Source organism: Rhinoderma darwinii, chromosome 4, assembly GCF_050947455.1.
Source record: "Rhinoderma darwinii isolate aRhiDar2 chromosome 4, aRhiDar2.hap1, whole genome shotgun sequence".
Taxonomy (NCBI): Eukaryota; Metazoa; Chordata; class Amphibia; order Anura; family Rhinodermatidae; genus Rhinoderma; species Rhinoderma darwinii.
In genome coordinates, this window is record NC_134690.1 from 335992753 (window position 1) to 336013401 (window position 20649).

The window sequence follows — 20649 nt, forward strand, 5'->3', positions numbered from 1 at the left end:
ATTGATTTGGTACCAGGAGCTAAGCTCCCTAAGGGTAGGATATTTAATCTCTCTTGTCCCGAACATGAAGCCATGACAGAGTATATCCAGGAATGCCTGGCCAAGGGTTACATTCGCCCCTCTACTTCTCCGGTAGGTGCTGGCTTCTTCTTCGTAGGGAAGAAGGATGGTGGTCTTAGGCCATGCATTGACTACCGAAACTTGAATAAGGTCACTGTAAGGAACCAGTATCCCCTTCCTTTGATTCCTGATCTCTTCAATCAGGTTCAGGGGGCCCAATGGTTCTCTAAGTTTGATCTACGAGGGGCTTATAACCTTATCCGCATCAAAGAGGGGGATGAGTGGAAGACTGCGTTTAACACGCCCGAAGGTCATTTCGAATACCTCGTCATGCCCTTTGGGTTGTGTAATGCTCCCGCGGTCTTCCAGAATTTCATAAATGAGATTTTAAGAGACTACCTGGGGGTATTTCTTGTAGTGTACCTTGATGACATACTTGTGTTTTCCAAGGACTGGTCCTCCCACATTGAGCATGTCAGGAAGGTGCTCCAGGCCCTTCGGGAAAACAAACTGTTTGCTAAGACCGAAAAATGTGTGTTTGGGGTGCAGGAGATACCGTTTTTGGGTCAAATCCTCACTCCTCATGAATTCCGCATGGACCCCGCCAAGGTCCAGGCTGTGGCGGAATGGGTCCAACCTGCCTCCCTGAAGGCGTTACAGTGCTTCCTGGGGTTTGCTAATTATTACAGGAGATTTATTGCTAACATCTCGGTCATCGCCAAGCCTCTTACGGATCTCACTCGCAAAGGTTCTGATCTCCTCCACTGGCCTCCTGAAGCTGTCCCGGCTTTTGAGGTCCTTAAGAAGTGCTTTATCTCGGCCCCAGTGCTGGTTCAGCCCAATAAAATGGGGTCATTTATCGTGGAGGTTGAAGCGTCCGAGGTGGGAGTGGGGGCTGTCTTGTCCCAGGGTACCAGGTCCCTCACCCATCTACGCCCCTGTGCCTACTTCTCCAGGAAGTTTTCGCCCACTGAGAGTAACTTTGATATTGGCAACCACGAACTCTTAGCCATTAAATGGGTATTTGAAGAGTGGCGCCACTTCCTGGAGGGGGCTAGGCACCAGGTAACGGTCCTTACCGAGCACAAGAATCTGGTTTTCCTAGAATCTGCCCGGAGGCTAAACCCGAGACAAGCTCGATGGGCGTTATTTTTTTCCAGATTCAACTTTTTGGTCACCTATAGGGCTGGGTCTAAAAATATTAAGGCTGATGCACTGTCGCGTAGCTTCATGGCCAGCCCACCTTCGGAGGAAGATCCTGCTTGTGTTTTGCCTCCAGGTATAATCATTTCCTCTATTGATTCTGATTTAGTCTCTGAAATTGCGGCTGATCAAGGTTCAGCTCCCGGGAACCTTCTTGAGAACACCTTTTTGTTCCCCTGCAATTCCGGCTAAGGGTTCTTAGGGAAAATCATGACTCTGCACTATCTGGCCATCCAGGCATCCTGGGTACCAAGCACCTCATTGCCAGAAACTATTGGTGGCCTGCGTTGCTCAAAGACGTTAAGGCCTACGTCGCCGCTTGTGAAGTTTGTGCTAGGTCCAAGACTCCCAGGTCCCGACCAGCGGGCTTACTATGTTCTTTGCCCGTTCCCCAGAGACCTTGGACCCATATCTCCATGGATTTCATCACCGATTTGCCTCCATCTCAAGGCAAGTCGGTGCCACTTTGTGCCCCTCAAGAAACTACCCAATGCTAAGACGTTAGCTACCTTGTTTGTCAAACACATCCTGCGTCTCCATGGGGTCCCTGTCAATATTGTTTCTGACAGAGGGGTACAATTTGTTTCATTGTTTTGGAGAGCCTACTGTAAAAAGTTGGGGATTGATCTGTCCTTCTCCTCTGCCTTCCATCCTGAAACTAATGGCCAAACTGAGAGGACTAATCAGTCTCTAGAACAATATTTAAGGTGTTTTTATCTCTGACTGTCAATATGATTGGGTCTCATTCATTCCCCTCGCCGAATTTTCCCTTAATAACCGGGTCAGTAACTCGTCAGGGGTCTCCCCCTTTTTCTGTAATTTTGGGTTTAATCCACGGTTCTCCTCCGTTTCACCTGGTAGTTCCAACAATCCCGAGGTAGAGGTCGTTCATCGGGAACTGTGCACAGTCTGGGACCAGGTTCAGAAGAACCTAGAGGCGTCCCAGAGCATACAAAAAACTCAGGCTGATAGAAGACGTTCTGCTAACCCCTTGTTTATGGTCGGGGATCTGGTGTGGCTATCGTCAAAAAATTTGCGCCTTAAAGTCCCGTCCAAGAAGTTTGCTCCCCGATTTATTGGGCCGTACAAGGTAATTGAAGTCCTCAATCCTGTTTCCTTCCGACTGGAGTTGCCCCCATCTTTTCGAGTACACGACGTGTTTCATGCCTCCCTCCTTAAACGCTGCTCCCCGTCCTTGGCTCCCTCGATGGAATCTCCGGTCCCTGTTCTCACCCCTGAGGGGGTAGAATTTGAGGTGGTCCAAGGCTCCCTCCAGTACCTGGTCCATTGGAGAGGATACGGGCCTGAGGAGAGGACTTGGGTACCCGCCCGGGATGTTCACGCTGGGATATTGGTCAGGAGGTTCCACCTTCGTTTCCCCAATAAACCAGGTCCACTTAGAAAGGGTCCGGTGGCCCCTCATAAAAGGGGGGGGGGTACTGTAAAGAATCTGCCAGGCACAGCTTCTGTATCAGCGCCCATAGGTAATCAGTCTGCACCTGCTTCTATGTCTGTGAGACTGACTCCATCTTCCACCACTCAGGATGGCAGGCTTAGGAGTGGGAGAGCCTATCACAGCCTGGCCAGACGGAGCTAGCTCCCGCCCTCTGTCTATGTATACCTGCCTTTCCTGTTCCTCCTTGCTTGTGATTCTTCTTTGTTGGTTTCCTGGCTCTGCTGCAGCTTCTTGAACTACTTGTCCCTGCTTCGTATTGACCCTTGCTTGCTGACTGCTCTGCGTTTGGTACCTCGTGCTCTCCTGGTTTGACTCGGCTTGTTCACTACTCTCCTGCTCTGCGTTTGGCACCTCGTACTCTCCTGGTTTGACTCGGCTCGTTTACTACTCTTGTTGCTCATGGTATTGCTGTGGGCAACTGCCCCGTTTCCCTTTTGTTCTGTGTTCTGTGTTCCCTTTTCTGGTTGTCTGTCGTGCACTTATTGAGTGTAGGGACCGTCGCCCAGTTGTACCCCGTCGCCTAGGGCGGGTCGTTGCAAGTAGGCAGGGACTGAGTGGCGGGTATATTAGGGCTCACTTGTCTGTTTCCCAATCCCTGTCATTACACGGGCACTACGAATACCTGGTAATGCCCTTCGGTCTGTGTAACGCTCCCGCGGTCTTCCAAGAGTTCGTCAAAAATATCTTCCGAGATCTCCTCTATGTTTGTGTTGTGGTCTATCTCGATGGCGTTCTGATTTTTTCCCCAGATCCAGTGGCTCATCAGAGACATGTCTGTCAAGTTTTGCTGCGATTAAGGGAGAATCGTCGGTATGCCAAGCTGGAGGAGTGCGTCTTCGAGAGAAAGTCTCTACCCTTCGTGGGCTAAATTATCTCAGAACAGGGTCTCAAGATGGATCCTGAGAAGGTAAAGGCCGTCCTAGTATGGCCACATTCTCAAGGCTCAAGGGCCATACAGCGTTTCCTGGGATTCGCCTATTTCTAGCGGCAGTTCATCCCAAACTTCTACTCACTGACAGCTCCCATCTCCACCCTCACCAAAAAACTTATGAATGCCAAGGTGTGGACTCCAGAAGCGGAATCTGCATTTAATAGCTTGAAGAGGGCCTTCACGTCAGCCTCAACCCTCCATCACCCTGATGTATCTCTACAGTTTTTGTTGGAGGAGGACGCCTCTTCTTTTGGTGCGGGCGCACTTTTGCTCCAGAGAGGTCCCAAAGGCAAGACAGTGTAATGTGGCTATTACTCCAAGCTTATCTCTTCCACAGAGCGCAACTACTCGATTTGGGATCGGGAGTTACTGTCCATCGAACTGGCTCTGGAGGAGTGGAGTCACCTACTAGAGGGCGCTGCTCATCCCATTCTGATATTCACTGACCACAAGAACCTCACCTATCTCCAGACGGTCCAATGGCTGAACCCCTGTCAAGTCAGGTGGTCGCTGTTCTTTGCCCGGTTCCAGTTTGAGCTCCACTACTGACCGGCCGACAAGAATGTGAGGGCCGATGCTTTTCCAGGTCATTCGAGACAGAGGACACCATTGAGTCTCCATAAAATATTATCGATCTGTCTTGCATTGTCTCTGTCAACCCCCTGCAAGTTAGAGACATCCTTACGGGGAGGACTTTTGTGTGCCTGAAAGACAGAGGGAGAATCCTCCGCTGGGGACACAGCTCCAGACTGGCAGGTCACGCGGGTACCCGTAAGATCCGAGACCTGATTGCCCATCATTTCTGGTGGCCTACGCTTCCCAAAGACATCATGGACTTTGTTTCGTCCTGCTCGGTGTGCGCGGCTAATAAGGTTGCTCACTCCAAACCTGCAGCGCTGCTCCAGCCGCTGCCTGTACCCGATGCTCCCTGGCATCATATACCAATGGACTTTGTTACAGACCTGCCTCCCTCTGCTGGATGGAGTACAGTCTGGGTTGTTGGTGGATCGATTTCCGAAGATGGCTCACTTCGTTCCGCTGACCGGTCTGCCTTCTGCTTCTCTATTGGCCAGCATCTTTATCCAACACATCTTCCGCCTACACGACTTACCTCGACATATCGTGTCTGATTGGGGGGTTCAGTTCCTCAAGTTTCTGGAGAGCCTTCTGTAAAGTCCTCAATGTAAAGTTGGACTTTGCCTCAGCCTACCACCCCCAGTCCAATGCTCAGGTCGAGAGGATCAATTAGATCATGGAGAACTACCTATGACACTTCATCTACAGGCAGCATGATGACTGGGTGCAGCTTCTTCCTTGGGCCGAGTTCTCGTACAATAACCATACAAGCGAGTCCACAAGAAATACACCGTTCTTCATTGTCTACGGCCAACACCCATGTATTCCTCTCCCGGTGGCTGTTATGTCCAAGGTGCCCGCAGCTGATTCTGCTTTTAGGGACTTCATGCAGATCTGGCAGCTGGCCCGATCCTCCATTCTGCTGGCGGTCAACCGCATGAAACGTAAGGCAGACACAAGGAGAAGATAACCTCCCCAGTTTCATCCAGGTACCAAGGTTTGGCTGTCCTCCAAAAATATCTGGCTATGGGTGCCATCATACAAGTTTGCTCCCAGGTTCCTCGGACCCTTCGAGATCTTGTAACCGATCAACCCTGTCTCCTATAAGCTTTGGCTGCCTCCTACCTTCAAGATCCCCAACTCCTTCCTTGTCTCCTCCCTGAAGCCTGTTGTCCTGAACCGCTACACCAGGATTCCTAGTCCTGCAGTTGCTCCCAGCGGTTTTTCTGATAAATTCGAGGTTAAGGAGATCCTAGACACCAAGAGAGTAAGAGGTAGAACTTTTTATTTAGTGGATTGGAGGGGGTTTGGTCCAGAAGAGAGGTCCTAGGAGCCAGAGGAGGGGCGGTAAGAGGGGGGATACTGTAACACCCATGGCCGCGGACCGTCAGGATTACTCACCTCCTGACAGCCGCAGCCATGGATCAGTGAACGCTGGTCCGCATCTCCTCGTCAGGAGACGCCAGCGCTCACTTCCGCTTCACTGGGCCGTGTCCCATAGGGCTAATTTGATACCTAATTAGCCCATAATCACCCTGGACTATAAGAAGGGCCCTGCCCCTTCCTGCATTGCCTGAGCGTTATTGTTTACCTACACTACCGTTCAAAAGTTTGGGTCACCCAGACAATTTTGTGTTTTCCATGAAAACTCACACTTATATTTATCAAATGAGTTGCAAAATGACTAGAAAATATAGTCAAGACATTGACAAGGTTAGAAATAATGATTTTTATTTGAAATAATAATTTTCTCCTTCAAACTTTGCTTTCGTCACAGAATGCTCCATTGGCAGCAATTACAGCATTGCAGACCTTTTGGCATTCTAGCTGTTAATTTGCTGAGGTAATCGGGAGAAATTTCACCCCATGCTTCCAGAAGGCCCTCCCACAAGTTGGATTGGCTTGATGGGCACTTCTTGCGTACCATACGGTCAAGCTGCTCCCACAATAGCTCTATGGGTTGAGATCTGGTGACTGCGCTGGCCACTCCATTACAGATAGAATACCAGCTGCCTGCTTCTTCCCTAAATAGTTCTTGCATAATTTGGAGGTGTGCTTTGGGTCATTGTCCTGTTGTAGGATGAAATTGGCTCCAATCAAGCGCTGTCCACAGGGTATTGCATGGCGTTGCAAAATGGAGTGATAGCCTTTCTTATTCAAAATCCCTTTTACTTTGTACAAATCTCCCACTTTACCACCACCAAAGCAACCCCAGACCATCACATTACCTCCACCATGCTTGACAGATGGCGTCAGGCACTCTTCCAACATCTTTTCAGTTGTTCTGCGTCTCACAAATGTTCTTCTGTGTGATCCAAACACCTCAAACTTCGGTTTGTCTCTCCATAACACTATTTTCCAATCTTTCTCTGTCCAATGTCTGTGTGCTTTTGCCCATATTAATCTTTTCCTTTTATTAGCCAGTCTCAGACATGGCTTTTTCTTTGCCACTCTGCCCTGAAGGCCAGCATCCAGGAGTCGCCTCTACACTGTTGACATTGGCGTTTTGCGGGTACTATTTAATGAAACTGCCAGTTGAGGACCTGTGAGGCGTCTATTTCTCAAACTAGAGACTCTAATGTACTTGTCTTGTTTCTCAGTTGTGCAGCGGGGCCTCCCACTTCTCTTTCTACTCTGGTTAGAGCCTGTTTGTGCTGTCCTCTGAAGGGAGTAATACACACCGTTGTAGGAAAACTTCCGTTTCTTGGCAATTTCTCGCATGGAATAGCCTTCATTTCTAAGAATAAGAATAGACTGTCGAGTTTCACATGAAAGCTCTCTTTTTCTAGCCATTTTGAGCGTTTAATCGAACCCACAAATGTAATGCTCCAGATTCTCAACTAGCTCAAAGGAAGGTCAGTTTTATAGCTCCTCTAAACAGCAAAACTGTTTACAGTGGTGCTAACATAATTGCACAAGGGTTTTCAAGTGTTTTCTAATCATCCATTAGCCTTCTAACACAGTTAACAAACACAATGTATCATTAGAGCACTGGAGTGATGGTTGCTGGAAATGGGCCTCTATACACCTATGTAGATATTGCATTAAAAACCAGACGTTTGCAGCTAGAATAGTCATTTACCACATTAACAATGTATAGAGTGTATTTCTGATTAATTTAATGTTATCTTCATTGAAAAAATAAGGACATTTCTAAGTGACCCTAATCTTTTGAACGGTAGTGTATGTTCTTCTTTGCAAATGGTCCCTTAAGTGTTTTCCAGTTACCAGTGTTCCTGTTCCTGCTACCTGTATCTCGTGCTATCTTGGTCCAAGGGCCATTTAGAGTTGGAGTCGTGTTCTGCTGTGTACTACGCCTTCCTTGTTTCACCACGCCTGGTGATTGCCTGCTGCCAATGTCCCATCCGAGCCTACCTTCGCTACTGCCTGAAGTTACCAGAGGTACACCTATCCAAACTATAGACTTTGACTTGGTATCCTGTTGGCCAGCTGCTCTACCGTCAAGGCGGTACGGCCCAGTGGGTCCACGCACCGAACGTGACAACATCCTATGTAATTACAGCATCAGAACCAAGCTCATTACATATATACAACACCAGAACCAAGCTCAGTACATGAATACAGCCCCAGAACCAAGCTCAGTACATATATACTGCACCAGAACATAGGTCAGTACATATATACAGCACCAGATCCAAGCTCAGTACATATGTATGGCACCAGAACAAATACAGCTAAATTTAGTGCAACCCCTGCCATATGGGGTTGTACTGTGTAAAACTACCGCTCCCAGCATGACCCGAACAATGGTAAGGTTATTCTGGGAGATGCTGTTTCACAAAAAAAAACATCAAACCACCCATCATCTCACTGCAGATCATACAGTGACTACATTACTGATTAGAGGCAGAATGAACATTTACATTAAGTGACTCACCGGTGACATCTCAGATTCTAGTTCTTTTTCTCTTTTCTTCTCCATACGGCCCAGACCTCTATGATGACTTCTCCCGGACACAATCCATTTCTGCAGTTTTCCGCTCAGATGTCTTCAGATTGTCACTTTTAAAACATTTCTGCACCAATAAACGAAGATAAAATTATCAACGCCCCTAAATATAACAGCGCCATATACTGCAATTCTAATTATAATAGCGCCATACGCTGTGTCCCTTATTATAATAGTACCTTACACTGTGTCCCCCATACACTCACACCGTGCCCCCTGTAGACAGTGCCCCCATAGCCACCTTGTAGATACTGCCCTACATAGAAGCCCCTGTAGGTAGTGCCCACATATGGACTCCAGAACTGCAAGGCAATAGTGATAACCACTGAGCCACCATGCTGACCTACATATAGCTCTCCCTATAGATAGTGCTCCACATATAGCCCACCTCTGTAGATAGTGCAATACATATAGCTCCCCCTATAGATAGTGCTCCACATAAAGCCCACCCATGTAGATAGTGCCTGTCACGAAGGGTCTGTGGACCCACTGGGCCGTACTGCCTTGGCGGTAAAGCAGCTGGCCAACAGAGAACAGGTGAAATTCTATAGTTCGCATAGGTACCTGTGGCAGCTCAGACAGCAGCAGGGCAGGCTCGGCTAGGACTAGGCAGCAGGTAGACATCAGGCGAGGTGAAGCAGGTCAGACGTGGATACAGCACGACATGACTTTGGCACAGCACAGTGCTCGACCAGGAAGGTATGGAAATGCAAGGAACAGGAACTGGAACGGGTACAGGAACTGGAATAGGTACAGGAACAGGAAACACACTAGGAGGCCATCACATAGACAAACTAGGGAACACAACAACGCTCAGGCATAGAACTAGGGGGCTGGGCCCCTCTTATAGTCCAGTGTACTCACGTGTCCAAGTTCATCAACAAGGTCTGGTGCGCGTGCTGCCCCTTTAAGAGCAGGCATCCGGTTGAGGTGAGTGGACGCGAGCGCTGGCATCTCCTGAAGAGGAGACTGGGGCCAGCGCTTGCCGACTCGTGGCTGCGGCTGTCAGGGGGGAACGGAGCTGACAACCCGCAGCCATGGACATTAAAGTGCCTCACAAATAGCTTCCCCTTTATATAGTGTCCCACATATAGCCCACCCATGTAGATAGTGCACTACATATAGCCCACCCCTGTAGATAGAGCCCTACCTGCCTCTCATCGTTTAATTAGAAAAAAAAAAAACTTTACATACTCACATGATCCCGTTCCTGCGCCGTCCGGTGGCAATGCAGCAGGTCGTTGACAGGGCAGAATTACTTCAATCCGTCAATTGCCCCGTCAATCAGCGCCTTTCAACAATGGAAGCTGCGCAATGACGTCATCCAGCCGCTAGCGTCTTTGAAGGGCGCTGATTGGCGGGGCAAGTCATTTTGCCCTGCCAATCAGCGTCATTGTAAGGTGCTGAATGGTTGGGCACAGAGTGTGCCCGGTCATTCAGCGCTAATGCATGTAATTGTATCTACGTACTATAGACGCAGGTACAATTAGTGCAAGAGGGGGTGGCGGCGACTGGTTTCAGTGGTGCCGCCATCCCATCAGAGAGGCAACATGCCGCCGCCTGAGGCGAGAAGCTCATCTCACCTCAATGAATGTGCAGCCTATAATAATAATAATAATAATAATAATAATTTGTATCTACGTCCAGAGGACACAGATACATAACCATTGGATCTTAAGTCCAATGCCTTTAACCACTCGGCCATCCTGGTGTTGGATGATGGTGAGAGCCTGTGCAGGTGAGTGGCAGTGCAGGTGAGCCTGATAAATATGGACAACAATGAAGAACATCCTATTTTGAGCACAAATTCAAACGGTAGAAACTGTAGAATATTGTGGAATTTTCTCACTATGCACCATGTGCTGGCTTTTTATGAGGTCGGGCTAGTCAGAAGCCCAAAATCATATGGATGCCAATTGAAAATCGGCTAAATTTTTGGTATTGACCTGAAAAGTCGTATATGACATATCGAGGACTTCTATGACTGTATCCAATTCCTTTTAATCTCTTTAATGCCATGACCACATAAGTAAAGTCAATGTGACAGCAACATATATCGCTATGGGTAAACGGAAGGTAGATGGTGGTAAGACTCCACCAGTTTAAAAACACACAAGACTTTAGGACTTTTTATGCTTTTTAAAATTACCACATATCGCACAAGAGCTGTACAAAAAATTGTGAGGGAACTGTAGCAGATATACAACATGATCAGAGTTAAGTTAAATAATGTTTAATATTATAGGTTTTCACTTTTTTGGATACTCAAAAGACCCTCTCTTAATCGTTAGGGAGCATTTCACACACCCCAAACTTGGAAAACACCCCTTATTTTGAGTAATAATATAAGATTGAGATTCTCTCTTACCCGTGCCCATATGTTATTTCACCAATTTATCATTCAGACTACAAGCACGTCGATACGAAAACATCGGAGGAGCTTTTAATTTAGGTTTATTCTGCAAGCATCCCCACAGTTAAACTGTGGTATCTTACATAAGAAAGACCATGATAAAGGTCAACAGTCATCTTTCCTTTTATTCACTGACTGCTATTTTTTAGGAAACTCTGTATACTCCAAAGTTAAAACTTATACCAGGAGTGGGGATACAAATCCTTTGGATCTTAAGTCCAACGCCTTAACCACTCGGCCATCCTGGTGTTGTTTGCCGGGCAGAGCCCATGCAGGAGAGCGCCAGTGCAGGTGAGCCTGATAAGTTTAGCAAACAATGAAGACCATCCTAGTTTGAGCAAAAATCCAAGCGGTATAAACTGTAGAATATTGTGGAATTTTCTCACTATGCACCACAAGCTGGCTTTTTCTGATGTCGGGCTAGTTAGAAGACCAAACTCATATGGATACCAATTGAAAATCGGCTGTATTTTTGGTATTGACCTGAAAAGTCGTGTATGACATATCGAGGACTTCTATGACTGTATCCAATTCCTTTTAATCTCTTTAATGCCATGAATACATAAGTAAAGTCAATGTGACAGCAACATATATCTCTATATCTGTAGGCTCCAAGGTTAAAACTTATACCAGGAGTATGGTTCGAACCCACATGGATACAAATCCATTGGATCTTAAGTCCAACACCTTAACCACTCGGCCATCCTGGTGTTCTGCAGTGGTTGGAGCCAGCGCAGGAGAGTGCCAGTGCAGGTGAGCCTTATTTGTTTAGAGAACAATGAAAACCATCCTAGTTTGAGCATAAATTCAAGCGGTATGAACTGTAGAATATTGTGGCATTTTCTCACTATGCACCACAAGCTGGTTTTTTAAGATGTCGGGCTAGTTAGAAGACCAAACTCATATGGATACCAAATAAAAATCGGCTGTATTTTTGGTATTGACCTGAAAAGTCGTGCATGAGAGCACCTAGTTTGAGCAACATATATCTCTATATCTGTAGACTCCAAGGTTAAAACTTATACCAGGAGTGGGGGCTCAAACCCACATGGCTACAAATCCATTGAATCTTAAGTCCAACGCCTTAACCACATGGCCATCCTGGTGTTCTGTGGTAGTGCGAGCCAGTACAGGAGAGCTCCAGTACAGGTGAGCGCCAGTGCAGGTGAGCCTTATGAGTTTAGAAAACAATGTAAACCTTCATAGTTTAAGCATAAATTCAAGCGGTATGAACTGTAGAATATTGTGGAATTTTCTCACTATGCACCACAAGCTGGCTTTTTATGATGGCGGGCTAGTTAGAAGACCAAACTCATACGGATACCAATTGAAAATCGGCTGTATTTTTTGTATTGACCTGAAAAGTCGTGTATCGAGGACTTCTATGACTGTATCCTATTCCTTTTAATCTCTTTAATGCCATGACCACATAAGTAAAGTCAATGTGACAGCAACATATATCTCTATATCTGTAGGTTCCAAGGTTAAAACTTATACCAGGAGTGGGGCTCGAACCCACGATCTTAAGTCCAACGCCTTAACCACTCGGCCATCCTGGTGTTCTGTGGTAGCCCAAGCCAGTGCATGAGAGTGCCAGTGCAGGTGAGCCTTATGAGTTTAGAAAACAATGAAAACCATCCTAGTTTGAGCATAAATTCAAGCGGTATGAACTGTAGAATATTGTGGGATTTTCTCACTATGCACCACAAGCTGGTTTTTTAAGATGTCGGGCTAGTTAGAAGACCAAACTCATATGGATACCAAATAAAAATCGGCTGTATTTTTGGTATTGACCTGAAAAGTCGTGCATGAGAGCACCTAGTTTGAGCAACATATATCTCTATATCTGTAGGCTCCAAGGTTAAAACTTATACCAGGAGTGGGGCTCGAACCCACGTGGATACAAATCCATTGGATCTTAAGTCCAACGCCTTAACTACTCGGCCATCCTGGTGTTCTGTGGTAGCAGAAGCCAGTGCATGAGAGGACTTCTATGACTGTATCCAATTCCTATAAATCTCTTTAATGCCATGACCACATAAGTAAAGTCAATGTGACAGCAACATATATCTCTATATCTGTAGACTCCAAGGTTAAAACTTATACCAGGAGTGGGGCTCGAACCCACAAATCTTAAGTCCAACGCCTTAACCACTCGGCCATCCTGGTGTTCTGTGGTATAGCAAGCCAGTGCAGGAGAGCGCCAGTGCAGGTGAGGCTTAAGAGTTTAGAAAACAATGAAAACCATCCTAGTTTGAGCATAAATTCAAGCGGTATGAACTGTAGAATATTGTGGAATTTTCTCACCATGCACCACAAGCTGGCTTTTTATTATGTAGGGCTAGTTAGAAGACCAAACTCATATGGATACCAATTGAAAATCGGCTGTATTTTTGGTATTGACCTGAAAAGTCGTGTATCGAGGACTTCTATGACTGTATCCAATTCCTATAAATCTCTTTAATGCCATGACCACATAAGTAAAGTCAATGTGACAGCAACATATATCTCTATAACTGTAGGCTCCAAGGTTAAAACTTTTACCAGGAGCGGGGCTCAAACCCACATGGATACAAATCCATTGGATCTTAAGTTCAACGCCTTAACCACTCAGCCATCCTGGTGTTCTGTGGAAGTGCGAGCCAGTGCAGGAGAGCGCCAGTGCAGGTGAGCCTTATGAGTTTCGAAAACAATGAAAACCTTCCTAGTTTGAGCATAAATTCAAGCGGTATGAACTGTGGTAGCCCAAGCCTGTGCATGAGAGCGCCAGTGCAGATGAGCCTTATGAGTTTAGAAAACAATGAATACCTTCCTAGTTTGAGCATAAATTCAAGCGGTATGAACTGTAGAATATTGTGGAATTTTCTCACTATGCACCACAAGCTGGCTTTTTATTATGTAGGGCTAGTTAGAAGACCAAACTCATATGGATACCAATTGAAAATCGGCTGTATTTTTGGTATTGACCTGAAAGGTCGTGTATCGAGGACTTCTATGACTGTATCCAATTCCTTTTAATCTCTTTAATGCCATGACCACATAAGTAAAGTCAATGTGACAGCAACATATATCTCTATAACTGTAGGCTCCAAGGTTAAAACTTTTACCTGGAGCGGGGCTCAAACCCACATGGATACTAATCCAGTGGATCTTAAGTTCAACGCCTTAACCACTAGGCCATCCTGGTGTTCTGTGGAAGTGCGAGCCAGTGCAGGAGAGCGCCAGTGCAGGTGAGCCTTATGAGTTTTGAAAACAATGAAAACCTTCCTAGTTTGAGCATAAATTCAGGCGGTATGAACTGTGGTAGCCCAAGCCTGTGCATGAGAGCGCCAGTGCAGATGAGCCTTATGAGTTTAGAAAACAATGAATACCTTCCTAGTTTGAGCATAAATTCAAGCGGTATGAACTGTAGAATATTGTGGCATTTTCTCACTATGCACCACAAGCTGGCTTTTTATTATGTAGGGCTAGTTAGAAGACCAAACTCATATGGATACCAATTGAAAATCGGCTGTATTTTTGGTATTGACCTGAAAAGTCGTGTATCGAGGACTTCTATGACTGTATCCAATTCCTTTTAATCTCTTTAATGCCATGACCACATAAGTAAAGTCAATGTGACAGCAACATATATCTCTATATCTGTAGGTTCCAAGGTTATACCAGGAGTGGGGCTCGAACCCACGTGGATACAAATCCATTGGATCTTAACCACTTGGCCATCCTGGTGTTCTGTGGTAGCACAAGCCAGTGCATGAGAGGACTTCTATGACTGTATCCAATTCCTATACATCTCTTTAATGCCATGACCACATAAGTAAAGTCAATGTGACAGCAACATATATCTCTATATCTGTAGGCTCCAAGGTTAAAACTTATACCAGGAGTGGGGCTCGAACCCACGTGGATACAAATCCATTGGATCTTAAGTCCAACGCCTTAACCACTCGGCCATCCTGGTGTTCTGTGGTAGTGAAAGCCAGTGCAGGAGAGCGCCAGTGCTGGAGAGCGCCAGTGCAGATGAGCCTTATGAGTTTAGAAAACAATGAATACCTTCCTAGTTTGAGCATAAATTCAAGCGGTATGAACTGTAGAATATTGTGGAATTTTCTCACTATGCACCACAAGCTGGCTTTTTGTTATGTAGGGCTAGTTAGAAGACCAAACCCATATGGATACCAATTGAAAATCGGCTGTATTTTTGGTATTGACCTGAAAAGTCGTGTATCGAGGACTTCTATGACTGTATCCAATTCCTTTTAATCTCTTTAATGCCATGACCACATAAGTAAAGTCAATGTGACAGCAACATATATCTCTATAACTGTAGGCTCCAAGGTTAAAACTTTTACCAGGAGCGGGGCTCAAACCCACATGGATACAAATCCATTGGATCTTAAGTTCAACGCCTTAACCACTCAGCCATCCTGGTGTTCTGTGGAAGTGCGAGCCAGTGCAGGAGAGCGCCAGTGCAGGTGAGCCTTATGAGTTTCGAAAACAATGAAAACCTTCCTAGTTTGAGCATAAATTCAAGCGGTATGAACTGTGGTAGCCCAAGCCTGTGCATGAGAGCGCCAGTGCAGATGAGCCTTATGAGTTTAGAAAACAATGAATACCTTCCTAGTTTGAGCATAAATTCAAGCGGTATGAACTGTAGAATATTGTGGAATTTTCTCACTATGCACCACAAGCTGGCTTTTTATTATGTAGGGCTAGTTAGAAGACCAAACTCATATGGTTACCAATTGAAAATCGGCTGTATTTTTGGTATTGACCTGAAAGGTCGTGTATCGAGGACTTCTATGACTGTATCCAATTCCTTTTAATCTCTTTAATGCCATGACCACATAAGTAAAGTCAATGTGACAGCAACATATATCTCTATAACTGTAGGCTCCAAGGTTAAAACTTTTACCTGGAGCGGGGCTCAAACCCACATGGATACAAATCCATTGGATCTTAAGTTCAACGCCTTAACCACTAGGCCATCCTGGTGTTCTGTGGAAGTGCGAGCCAGTGCAGGAGAGCGCCAGTGCAGGTGAGCCTTATGAGTTTTGAAAACAATGAAAACCTTCCTAGTTTGAGCATAAATTCAGGCGGTATGAACTGTGGTAGCCCAAGCCTGTGCATGAGAGCGCCAGTGCAGATGAGCCTTATGAGTTTAGAAAACAATGAATACCTTCCTAGTTTGAGCATAAATTCAAGCGGTATGAACTGTAGAATATTGTGGCATTTTCTCACTATGCACCACAAGCTGGCTTTTTATTATGTAGGGCTAGTTAGAAGACCAAACTCATATGGATACCAATTGAAAATCGGCTGTATTTTTGGTATTGACCTGAAAAGTCGTGTATCGAGGACTTCTATGACTGTATCCAATTCCTTTTAATCTCTTTAATGCCATGACCACATAAGTAAAGTCAATGTGACAGCAACATATATCTCTATATCTGTAGGTTCCAAGGTTAAAACTTATACCAGGAGTGGGGCTCGAACCCACGTGGATACAAATCCATTGGATCTTAACCACTTGGCCATCCTGGTGTTCTGTGGTAGCACAAGCCAGTGCATGAGAGGACTTCTATGACTGTATCCAATTCCTATACATCTCTTTAATGCCATGACCACATAAGTAAAGTCAATGTGACAGCAACATATATCTCTATATCTGTAGGCTCCAAGGTTAAAACTTATACCAGGAGTGGGGCTCGAACCCACGAGGATACAAATCCATTGGATCTTAAGTCCAACGCCTTAACCACTCGGCCATCCTGGTGTTCTGTGGTAGTGAAAGCCAGTGCAGGAGAGCGCCAGTGCTGGAGAGCGCCAGTGCAGGTGAGCCTTAAGAGTTTAGAAAACAATGAAAACCATCTTAGTTTGAGCATAAATTTAAGCGGTATGAACTGTAGAATATTGTGGAATTTTCTCACTATGCACCACAAGCTGGCTTTTTGTTATGTAGGGCTAGTTAGAAGACCAAACCCATATGGATACCAATTGAAAATCGGCTGTATTTTTGGTATTGACCTGAAAAGTCGTGTATCGAGGACTTCTATGACTGTATCCAATTCCTTTTAATCTCTTTAATGCCATGACCACATAAGTAAAGTCAATGTGACAGCAACATATATCTCTATAACTGTAGGCTCCAAGGTTAAAACTTTTACCAGGAGCAGGGCTCAAACCCACATGGATACAAATCCAATGGATCTTAAGTTCATCGCCTTAACCACTCGGCCATCCTGGTGTTCTGTGGTAGTGCGAGCCAGTGCAGGAGAGCGCCAGTGCAGGTGAGCCTTATGAGTTTAGAAAACAATGAAAACCTTCCTAGTTTGAGCATAAATTCAAGCGGTATGAACTGTGGTAGCCCAAGCCAGTGCATGAGAGCGCCAGTGCAGATGAGCCTTATGAGTTTAGAAAACAATGAATACCTTCCTAGTTTGAGCATAAATTCAAGCGGTATGAACTGTAGAATATTGTGGAATTTTCTCACTATGCACCACAAGCTGGCTTTTTGTTATGTAGGGCTAGTTAGAAGACGAAACCCATATGGATACCAATTGAAAATCGGCTGTATTTTTGGTATTGACCTGAGAAGTCGTGTATCGAGGACTTCTATGACTGTATCCAATTCCTTTTAATCTCTTTAATGCCATGACCACATAAGTAAAGTCAATGTGACAGCAACATATATCTCTATAACTGTAGGCTCCAAGGTTAACACTTTTACCAGGAGCGGGGCTCAAACCCACATGGATACAAATCCATTGGATCTTAAGTTCAACGCCTTAACCACTCGGCCATCCCGGTGTTCTGTGGAAGTGCGAGCCAGTGCAGGAGAGAGCCAGTGCAGGAGAGCGCCAGTGCAGGTGAGCCTTATGAGTTTCGAAAACAATGAAAACCTTCCTAGTTTGAGCATAAATTCAAGCGGTATGAACTGTGGTAGCCCAAGCCTGTGCATGAGAGCGCCAGTGCAGATGAGCCTTATGAGTTTAGAAAACAATGAATACCTTCCTAGTTTGAGCATAAATTCAAGCGGTATGAACTGTAGAATATTGTGGAATTTTCTCACTATGCACCACAAGCTGGCTTTTTATTATGTAGGGCTAGTTAGAAGACCAAACTCATATGGATACCAATTGAAAATCGGCTGTATTTTTGGTATTGACCTGAAAAGTTGTGTATCGAGGACTTCTATGACTGTATCCAATTCCTTTTAATCTCTTTAATGCCATGACCACATAAGTAAAGTCAATGTGACAGCAACATATATCTCTATATCTGTAGGTTCCAAGGTTAAAACTTATACCAGGAGTGGGGCTCGAACCCACGTGGATACAAATCCATTGGATCTTAAGTCCAACGCCTTAACCACTCGGCCATCCTGGTGTTCTGTGGTAGTGAAAGCCAGTGCAGGAGAGCGCCAGTGCTGGAGAGCGCCAGTGCAGGTGAGCCTTAAGAGTTTAGAAAACGATGAAAACCATCCTAGTTTGAGCATAAATTCAAGCGGTATGAACTGTAGAATATTGTGGCATTTTCTCACTATGCACCACAAGCTGGCTTTTTATTATGTAGGGCTAGTTAGAAGACCAAACTCATATGGATACCAATTGAAAATCGGCTGTATTTTTGGTATTGACCTCAAAAGTCGTGTATCGAGGACTTCTATGACTGTATCCAATTCCTATAAATCTTTTTAATGCCATGACCACATAAGTAAAGTCAATGTGACAGCAACATATATCTCTATATCTGTAGGCTCCAAGGTTAAAACTTATACCAGGAGTGGGGCTCGAACCCACGTGGATACAAATCCATTGGATCTTAAGTCCAACGCCTTAACCACTCGGCCATCCTGGTGTTCTGTGGTAGTGAAAGCCAGTGCAGGAGAGCGCCAGTGCAGGAGAGCGCCAGTGCAGGTGAGCCGTAAGAGTTTAGAAAACAATGAAAACGATCTTAGTTTGAGCATAAATTTAAGCGGTATGAACTGTAGAATATTGTGGAATTTTCTCACTATGCACCACAAGCTGGCTTTTTGTTATGTAGGGCTAGTTAGAAGACCAAACCCATATGGATACCAATTGAAAATCGGCTGTATTTTTGGTATTGACCTGAAAAGTCGTGTATCGAGGACTTCTATGACTGTATCCAATTCCTTTTAATCTCTTTAATGCCATGACCACATAAGTAAAGTCAATGTGACAGCAACATATATCTCTATAACTGTAGGCTCCAAGGTTAAAACTTTTACCAGGAGCAGGGCTCAAACCCACATGGATACAAATCCAATGGATCTTAAGTTCAACGCCTTAACCACTCAGCCATCCTGGTGTTCCGTGGTAGTGCGAGCCAGTGCAGGAGAGCGCCAGTGCAGGTGAGCCTTATGAGTTTCGAAAACAATGAAAACCTTCCTAGTTTGAGCATAAATTCAAGCGGTATGAACTGTGGTAGCCCAAGCCAGTGCATGAGAGCGCCAGTGCAGATGAGCCTTATGAGTTTAGAAAACAATGAATACCTTCCTAGTTTGAGCATAAATTCAAGCGGTATGAACTGTAGAATATTGTGGAATTTTCTCACTATGCACCACAAGCTGGCTTTTTATTATGTAGGGCTAGTTAGAAGACCAAACTCATATGGATACCAATTGAAAATCGGCTGTATTTTTGGTATTGACCTGAAAAGTCGTGTATCGAGGACTTCTATGACTGTATCCAATTCCTTTTAATCTCTTTAATGCCATGACCACATAAGTAAAGTCAATGTGACAGCAACATATATCTCTATATCTGTAGGTTCCAACTTATACCAGGAGTGGGGCTCAAACCCACGTGGATACAAATCCATTGGATCTTAACCACTTGGCCATCCTGGTGTTCTGTGGTTGCACAAGCCAGTGCATGAGAGGACTTCTATGACTGTATCCAATTCCTATAAATCTCTTTAATGCCATGACCACATACGTAAAGTCAATGTGACAGCAACATTTATCTCTATATCTGTAGGCTCCAAGGTTAAAACTTATACCAGGAGTGGGGCTCGAACCCACGTGGATACAAATCCATTGGATCTTAAGTCCAACGCCTTAACCACTCTTCCATCCTGGTGTTCTGTGGTAGTGAAAGCCAGTGCAGGAGAGCGCCAGTGCAGGTGAGCCTTAAGAGTTTAGAAAACAATGAAAACCATCCTAGTTTGAGCATAAATTCAAGCGGTATGAACTGTAGAATATTGTGGAATTTTCTCACTATGCACCACAAGCTGGCTTTTTATTATGTAGGGCTAGTTAGAAGACCAAACTCATATGGATACCAATTGAAAATCGGCTGTATTTTTGGTATTGACCTGAAAAGTCGTGTATCGAGGACTTCTATGACTGTATCCAATTCCTATAAATCTCTTTAATGCCATGACCACATAAGTAAAGTCAATGTGACAGCAACATATATCTCTATATCTGTAGGCTCCAAGGTTAAAACTTATACCAGGAGTGGGGCTCGAACCCACGTGGATACAAATCCATTGGATCTTAAGTCCAACGCCTTAACCACTCGGCCATCCTGGTGTTCTGTGGTAGTGAAAGCCAGTGCAGGAGAGCGCCAGTGCAGGTGAGCCTTAAGAGTTTAGAAAACAATGAAAACCATCCTAGTTTGAGCATAAATTCAAGCGGTATGAACTGTAGAATATTGTGGAATTTTCTCACTATGCACCACAAGCTGGCTTTTTATTATGTAGGGCTAGTTAGAAGACCAAACTCATATGGATACCAATTGAAAATCGGCTGTATTTTTGGTATTGACCTAAAAAGTCCTGTATGACATATCGAGGACTTCTATGACTGTATCCAATTCCTTTTAATCTCTTTAATGCCATGACCACATAAGTAAAGTCAATGTGACAGCAACATATATCTCTATATCTGTAGGCTCCAAGGGCGCCAGTGCCTTATGAGTTTAGAAAAGTGGGTATTTTATGTGTATTTATTCTTAAATTTTTTTTGCACTTTACTTTACTATTTTTTTATTACTATGGTCTGTCCCTCTAAG

The 20649-nt window shown here is 44.9% G+C and overlaps 13 non-coding genes across 13 annotated transcripts; all 13 read right to left on the minus strand.

Annotated features, from left to right (window-relative positions):
- Positions 1-11236: 11236 nt before the first annotated feature.
- Positions 11237-11319, minus strand: TRNAL-UAA (transfer RNA leucine (anticodon UAA)). The gene has a single exon. It is a non-coding gene; the product is annotated as a tRNA-Leu (tRNA).
- A 1161-nt stretch (positions 11320-12480) lies between these two features.
- Positions 12481-12563, minus strand: TRNAL-UAA (transfer RNA leucine (anticodon UAA)). Its single transcript has one exon. It is a non-coding gene; the product is annotated as a tRNA-Leu (tRNA).
- Positions 12564-13150: 587 nt separating this feature from the next.
- Positions 13151-13233, minus strand: TRNAL-UAA (transfer RNA leucine (anticodon UAA)). The gene has a single exon. It is a non-coding gene; the product is annotated as a tRNA-Leu (tRNA).
- Positions 13234-14487: 1254 nt separating this feature from the next.
- Positions 14488-14570, minus strand: TRNAL-UAA (transfer RNA leucine (anticodon UAA)). Its single transcript has one exon. It is a non-coding gene; the product is annotated as a tRNA-Leu (tRNA).
- Positions 14571-14958: 388 nt separating this feature from the next.
- On the minus strand, positions 14959-15041 carry TRNAL-UAA (transfer RNA leucine (anticodon UAA)). Its single transcript has one exon. It is a non-coding gene; the product is annotated as a tRNA-Leu (tRNA).
- A 480-nt stretch (positions 15042-15521) lies between these two features.
- On the minus strand, positions 15522-15604 carry TRNAL-UAA (transfer RNA leucine (anticodon UAA)). Its single transcript has one exon. It is a non-coding gene; the product is annotated as a tRNA-Leu (tRNA).
- Positions 15605-16302: 698 nt separating this feature from the next.
- On the minus strand, positions 16303-16385 carry TRNAL-UAA (transfer RNA leucine (anticodon UAA)). The gene has a single exon. It is a non-coding gene; the product is annotated as a tRNA-Leu (tRNA).
- Positions 16386-16773: 388 nt separating this feature from the next.
- Positions 16774-16856, minus strand: TRNAL-UAA (transfer RNA leucine (anticodon UAA)). The gene has a single exon. It is a non-coding gene; the product is annotated as a tRNA-Leu (tRNA).
- Positions 16857-17336: 480 nt separating this feature from the next.
- On the minus strand, positions 17337-17419 carry TRNAL-UAA (transfer RNA leucine (anticodon UAA)). Its single transcript has one exon. It is a non-coding gene; the product is annotated as a tRNA-Leu (tRNA).
- Positions 17420-17915: 496 nt separating this feature from the next.
- TRNAL-UAA (transfer RNA leucine (anticodon UAA)) lies at positions 17916-17998 on the minus strand. The gene has a single exon. It is a non-coding gene; the product is annotated as a tRNA-Leu (tRNA).
- Positions 17999-18386: 388 nt separating this feature from the next.
- TRNAL-UAA (transfer RNA leucine (anticodon UAA)) lies at positions 18387-18469 on the minus strand. Its single transcript has one exon. It is a non-coding gene; the product is annotated as a tRNA-Leu (tRNA).
- Positions 18470-19630: 1161 nt separating this feature from the next.
- On the minus strand, positions 19631-19713 carry TRNAL-UAA (transfer RNA leucine (anticodon UAA)). The gene has a single exon. It is a non-coding gene; the product is annotated as a tRNA-Leu (tRNA).
- Positions 19714-20085: 372 nt separating this feature from the next.
- TRNAL-UAA (transfer RNA leucine (anticodon UAA)) lies at positions 20086-20168 on the minus strand. The gene has a single exon. It is a non-coding gene; the product is annotated as a tRNA-Leu (tRNA).
- Between the last annotated feature and the right edge of the window lie 481 nt (positions 20169-20649).